We start from the raw sequence: 6,952 nt of genomic DNA, 5'->3' as shown, positions 1-6,952 counted from the left end.
CACAAAAAACTAGTCAAAACAATTTATTATACGCTACTTAGAAGCACAAGTAACTTGAGTCGAAAAAATAAAGTTTTCTACATGGAGGAACAAAAATGATGACTAACCTGCAATTTGAATTTTGAACTTGCTGCTATGAAGGAGAATGGAGTTCTCTTTGTATTTGTAAAAAAAATTAAATATTTGTTGCTTTTGGGAGATATTGGCATATTAGCGCACAAGATAAAAAAAATTAGGAAAGACCATGATTTAGGAAAGGTCTTGACTTTTAAATCTAATAAATTTCAGTTCCTTTTTAAAACTTTTGAGTAATTACCAGACTTTTGAAAATTTAGGTATTATATGAAAGACTTATTCAACAAATTTTGTTTTAATTTGAAAAAGTCTCTGGGGCTTACGCCTCAAACGCCTGGGTGTACGCCTCGAACGCCCGTAAGTACGCCCCGAATTGCTGGGCGTACGCCTCTTGAGACTTTCGCCCCACACCATCGCCTCAGGGCGTTTTTGGTGCGCCTTCCCCCAGGGCTCGCCCCAAAAATACTTTTTAAAATACTGAGTGTAACAAAAAATGGGGGCCCCATAAATGTGGGGCCTAAAACAGTTGCTTTACTTGCTTTATGGAAGGGCCGCCCCTATGTCGAAGGAATTCATAAATTTCAAATTCTATATTCACTAAATTAACAACTATGCTTTAGTTCCAAAAAAATATTTTGAGTCATTGGTTTATTTATTATAAATGTCTTCAGACGTCTTCGGAGGTGCATTCTTTTTCATGGATTTAACTCGCGAAAGATCTTTTTTGACGTTAAAGTTCACACGGAGGACCATTGTTTGCTATATAATACTAATACAATCTCTCTTTGACACTTTGTGTGCAAAGTGAGATACTCAACGTGGCATTCTTTCACTGGTCAAGAAATTTTTAAAAGAAAATAAAATTTAAAATTTGAGATCTAAATTTTGATAGAAAAAAATACTAAACAGATAGTCCGAAAAATAACACCCTTGTCTTGTCTTGAGGGTAGAGAAATTATTTTCAATAGACTCTCGGCTTAAAGAAAGATGAAAAAGAAAAATACTAACAACAAACAGTAACACCATCAAGATAACAAAATAACCGAAGAAAAAGACCAACAAATAATAATAGAAATTTGAAAAAAAATATACAAGACTAACACTAAGCGAAAAGTTATGCTCGAACTATTTTGCATAAATTTTTTCTAAACGTGAACATAAGCGAAATAATGGTATGTACATGTCCTATTTCTGCAGATCTTCCAAGTAAAGAGAAGGAATGGGCCTTATTTCTTGGTCACTCCAAAATGGCAGGAAATTACACCAAATGATGTAGAAAATAAATGGTCTTCATTTTTGTCCCCGTCTGTAAACCTTCAAAAGTGTTTCTCACGGAAAAAATAAAGGGCAATACTTATTAAACTTGAAGTTCTGTTCATGGGACAAACAAAGTCAAAAAATCAAAATCACCCACTTCTAAGGCCATTCTTGTAAATCACCCCTAAAATTGCAGGTGAAATTAAAAAAAAAAAAATCAGATTTACAAGTAGTAATTGAAAAATAGCCACAGTTTAAAAAGTAATTGAAATTTAGTCACTTTTTATATAAAGATAAATCTGAATAAATACATTGTTCGAAATCCGAAAAATATTCAAGCATAATATGCTGGAGTTCAAATTTTTATGTGAACTTCCAGCATAACATGCTGGAATTTTATAATGTGCTGGAGTTCCAACAAAATATGCTGGAATTCCAACATAATATGCTGGAAGTTCATACACAGGTGCTCAAATCTCCAGTATATTATGCTGGAACTTTCCGTGTGCTGGAGTTCCAGCATAATATGCTAGAAGTTCATACACGTGTGCTCCAATCTCCAGTATATTATGCTAGAACGTTTCGTATGCCGGAGTTTCAGCATAATATGTTGGAAATTCTTACACAGGTGCTCCAATCTCCAGTATATTATGCTGGAACTTTTCGTGTTGCAGCAAAATAGTGATTATTCTTCAATGACTTTGCAAACGCTGACTCTTTTTCAATTACCGGTTAGAAAACTAGCTAGCCCGTGCTATTTTAACTAAAATTGCTTGGGCAAGTACACATATAGTCATTCTCGGGATATTATTTAGAGATTAACAAGTATTTATTTTGTCCTAAAATTTTTAACTAAAAAACTTAATTTAATGATATTTTTTTACCCGAAAATTTGAACGGAAAAAACTGAAATTCTAAGATGCACCGGTTAATATACGAAATCGGTGACTGTCCCTTTGCTTGCGGGAAAAAGAACCCCTATGCTCTCCAAATTCAAACAACAGCAAGCTCCCTCAAGTGCAGGTTGTACTCCAATGGAAACACAGAGCAAAATCATGGCGAGAGGAGATAGAGACCGACTGAGTGATTTGCCCGACGCAATTGTAATTCACATCCTCTCTATGTTGCCGGAGAGTGACAATAAATTAATTGTGAGAAGCAGCGTATTATCTAAACGATGGAGGTTTCTTTGGAAGGCCGTCCCAATATCACTCGATTTCGACTTCCCCATTTGTGAAAGCGAAAATGACTATCTCTTTTCCCTGGTTTCCATCCATAGAGAGCTTTATTATTGGAGGAATTGCGAGAAAATCCGATCATTTAGGGTCCGGCGCCTTAGGTACGAGGATCGATTTGCTAAAGATATTGATTTATGGGTACATTTTGCAATTAAACTTGCTAATGTTGAAATTTTTGCACTTGGAATTCTCGATACAAATCACCAAAGATATTGAGTTTCCTCAATTTTCATATACAAATACTAAATTGAGGAATTTGGCTTTATGGTACTGTCAACTCAACCCTACTGGTAGTGTAAACTGGAGTAGTCTCGTTTCTCTTTCATTTGGATACCTGAAATTGACTGATGATGTAATGGAAAAGGTATTAGCCGGTTGCCCTAACTTAGAGTGCTTGGATCTAAATGGTGTCAAGGGCATTCATCGTTTGGAAATCAGCTCTGTGAAGCTGAGAGAATTGATCATACAAGATTATGGAAATGATAATCATGATCTTTGGCTCGAAATATTAGCCCCGTATATTCAAAAATTGGATCTTTTGGGGTACTGCAGTGAGATACGCATCCGGCAGAGAAATGTGGATTCACTTGTCACTGCAGTCCTTCTCTTAAATTTTGCTTTTGACAATGTAGAAGGCAACTTGGAGAAGGAGTGTAGATATTTGAAGGAACTTCTTCAGAGTGTTGCCCATGTCGAGAATCTTGAATTGGGTCCATGGTGCATTGAGGTTTATTCATACTCTTCACTATCTTTTTTGTTTTTGGATTTTTTACTTGCTAGTGAATCATCACTTTAGTAACATTAACAGTTCCACTACTTAGGATAATCTGATAATTAAGTTGGTACGTACTAAAGAATTACATTCTCATGGCCAATATGGTTGGACAGTGGCAGCAGATTGAAACAAGACCTTTTCAACAAAATTTGGCTGCTGAACACTGAGAATAAAGAGTTTTGCAATGGACAGAACATGTAAAATTTGGATTGATTTACATTGATTGTACTCTTTAAATCATGTGAATGGGGTTTTCCAAGTGTTTAGAAGTCCATCTTTGAATTTTCAAACCAATCATGAACACTAAGATGTGGCAAAACGCAGTCGTCTAGCCCAAGTTGTTTTATGAATTATTCAACAATTTGCATTTCATTTATTAAGTGTGTCATATTTCCTTGTTTTGACATACTGTGGTTTATGTATATTTTGTTTATAAGTTCCTGTCCGTACTGGAGTTGAAAGGGTGGCAGCCTCCACCATCAAGCTGGAAATTCTTAGAACTTCCAGCCTTACAACAGTTGGACTTCCCTGGACTTTCAGCTTTCTCCCGTGTTCATTGGATCTTGAGACATTGGTCATTGATTGGTGGTGCAATGATGAAGAAAGAGTAAGTTTCCATTAGACCTTTATTTTTGTTACTTCATGTTATCCATATCAAACAACTATTGATGGAAGAAGAAAACGATACTTATTCCAACATATTTCTAATTTTAAGTATTTTAGGAATATAATCATAGTTTTTTAATTTAGACCACCTTAGTGGTATATTTTATAGATAATGATAAAAGGTTACAAAGAGGGGGATTGACTGCCTTACCTCTTCAAAAAAGGTAAGACTTGAACCGGTTCAATCCTCAAGTAAAGAGAAGATTGAGGAGGTTTAATCTTTGACAATAGTGTAGGAGATAAGCCTCTAAGGAGTAAGCAAAAAGAATTTCTGATTAGGAAGACTCCTATTTGCAATGTGAAACATAACTAGCCTACGTACTTAATGAGCTTTACAAGAATAGCTTCTAGCTTGTGGAGACTTGCTACCATGTACACTGTTTTCATAAGACTAATAGCTGCTTGGCCAAGTTTTTAAAATCAACTTATTTTGAGAAGTATTTTTTTCAAAAGTACTTTTGGTGGGAGACAGTTTGTGTTTGGCTAAATAATTTGAAAATCACTTTTCAACAACAATTAGTGTTTGGCCAAACTTTTAAAAAGTGCTTCTAAGTGTATTTTTCTCAAAAGTGCTTTTGGGGAGAAGCTATTTTTTCCGCTTTTTAAAAAATGCTTCTTCTTCTATTCAAAAGCTTTTTTTTTTAACTTCTAAAAGCTTGGCCAAACACGTCAACTTTGAAAAAAAAATACTCTTTTGGGAAAAATAAGTGCTTTTGGCCTTTGAGAAGCTTGGCCGAACATGCTATAAAAAAGAGAACAAGTGAAAGGAGTATTCTCAAGTAACATGTGAGCTCACAGAAGGTTCTAACTGGGAGGTTCAACTTGTTGATTATTGGAGGTAAGCTTTGGGCCTTTTTTCCGATTTTGAAGGAAAGGAGTTGCCACTTGTCAACCCTTAAGTGCCCCCTAGCTTCTCTTGGTAGAGTTAAAGCTGAAAAATTTTCTTCTCTGTGTCCAATAGGTGGTTGTTGTCTTAGACTGCTAGTGGTTCATGTTGTGTTCACACTGTTCTATTGTTTTTCTTTGTGCCGGACCTTATCTACTGATTGTTGTTAGTGCTTTGCATCTATTCTCTGGTTTTTACGTTACTGTCATTATTTCTATTGTTTTCTGTCGATAGTACTGGTATATTGTCTCTCTTTTCATCTTCTTGAGTCGTGGGTCTTCCGGAAACAACCTCTCTACTCCATCGGGGGTATGGGTAAGGTCTGCGTATACTCTACCCTCCATAGACCCCACTTGTGAGATTTTACTGGGTTGTTGTTGTCCAATAAGTGGCTATATCCAGCTAAAGAATCAGCCACACCATTGCTTCTCTGTGATAGTGTGTCACCCCGACTTTTTCACTTTGAATAAACTCTTTAATCTCTTCTATAATAGGTTCATAGCGCCAAGAAGGTTTTGCAACTCCCTTTTTGACATTCACGATAAGTGAGAGTCAGCTTCCACCCATATGTTTCTACCTAAGTTGCTCGGACACCGGTGCGGATGTTCGATACGGGTGCAGATCTAGAGGTCGAATCCTTCGAGATGTAAATTCTAAGATTCGAGAATACGGATCCTAGTACGGATACGGGTGCCGGGATCCGGCTAAAAATAATTTAAAAAAATAAAATATCTCTAATTTATGAGAAATTTTGTGGAATACTTATGTATCGCTTGTAAAGTATGTATTTCTTTTTTATTCTCAAGTTGTAGATAAGTAAATGATTGATTTCCTAGATAAGGTATGCTATTTTCTTCAATTTTACCCTAGTTTTGGTTCTGATTACGGGAATCAAATTGTATTTCGTCTCGAATTTTTCCGTCCGTCGATCTCCCGGAATACCGTTCCGTAGTCCCAAAGTAAATATGCAGGGAGAACTCCCGAGGAACCGCTTCGTAGTCTCAAAAGTAAATACACCGATCAAACGACAAATACAACCGTTAACAGTAAGATTTCTACGACTATACTGATAAAGAACAATGAAAAAGGCAGGAAAATCAACTAGGCATGCTTCACAGAGTCCAAGTAAGCAGTTAAAGAACGTAGATATGCGATATTAAACTAAATAGGTTAGCTACGCATACTGGAATAACTCAATTAAGAATGAAAACAGATTAATACTCATTAAAATGGTATAACTCAAAATAAAAGGAAAACAGGTTGCTGCTCAGTAAAAAAAAAATCGGGTTTTACAACAACTAGCCCGTGTACGTACTCGTCATCTCACGTACACGGCGCTCTCATACCACAATAGTTCCAAATTCTAAGGGGATTTCCCCCACACAAAGTTAGGCAAGCCACTTACCTCGAACCAAGCTCAATCAATCGGTAAGAATGCCTTTTCCACGAATATCCGACTCCAAATGGCTCGAATCTAGCCAAAATAATTCGATACAGTCAACAAAAATTTATAGGAATCAATTTCATAAGAAAATACTATATTTTTCAATAAAAATCCGAAATTAACTCAAAAATCGCCCGCGGGGCCCACGTCTCGGAATCAGGCAAAAGTCACAAAATACGAACACTCATCCACTCACGAGTCTAACCATATAAAAATTACTCAAATCCGATACCAATATCTCGATCAAAACCCCAAAATTCGGCCTAAGAACTTTTCTCAATTTTTCTCAATTTTCACCCTAAATCCGAAATTAAATGATGAATTCAAGCATAGATTAGTGGAATATAACCATAAAGGAGTTACGAATCATTACCCACAAACTTCCTCCGAAAATCTCTCCAAATTTCGCCTTCTACCGAGCTCTCAATCAAATTTTATGATATGAACTTAAACCCTCGTTTTTTAACTTTAAATTCTGCCTAGTGGTTCCTTAATCGTGATCGCGGAAAAGGCCTCGCGATTGTGAAGAACAACTTCGCTCCCTTAGAAATTTACTCTACGCGAACGCGTAACACCTCACGCGAATGTGATGCACTAACTGCTCACACCTA

General features: G+C 36.3%; 1 pseudogene; it reads left to right on the top strand.

Annotated features, from left to right (window-relative positions):
- Nucleotides 1–2,264: 2,264 nt before the first annotated feature.
- Nucleotides 2,265–5,756, top strand: LOC107831199 (F-box/LRR-repeat protein 25-like; annotated as a pseudogene).
- The last annotated feature ends 1,196 nt before the right edge of the window (nucleotides 5,757–6,952 follow it).

The sequence above is a fragment of the Nicotiana tabacum genome, chromosome 15 (genome assembly GCF_000715075.1).
Source record: "Nicotiana tabacum cultivar K326 chromosome 15, ASM71507v2, whole genome shotgun sequence".
In the NCBI taxonomy this organism is placed as follows: Eukaryota; Viridiplantae; Streptophyta; class Magnoliopsida; order Solanales; family Solanaceae; genus Nicotiana; species Nicotiana tabacum.
The sequence above is the reverse complement of the archived record's forward strand: the minus strand, read 5'-3'. Positions and strand labels throughout refer to the sequence as shown.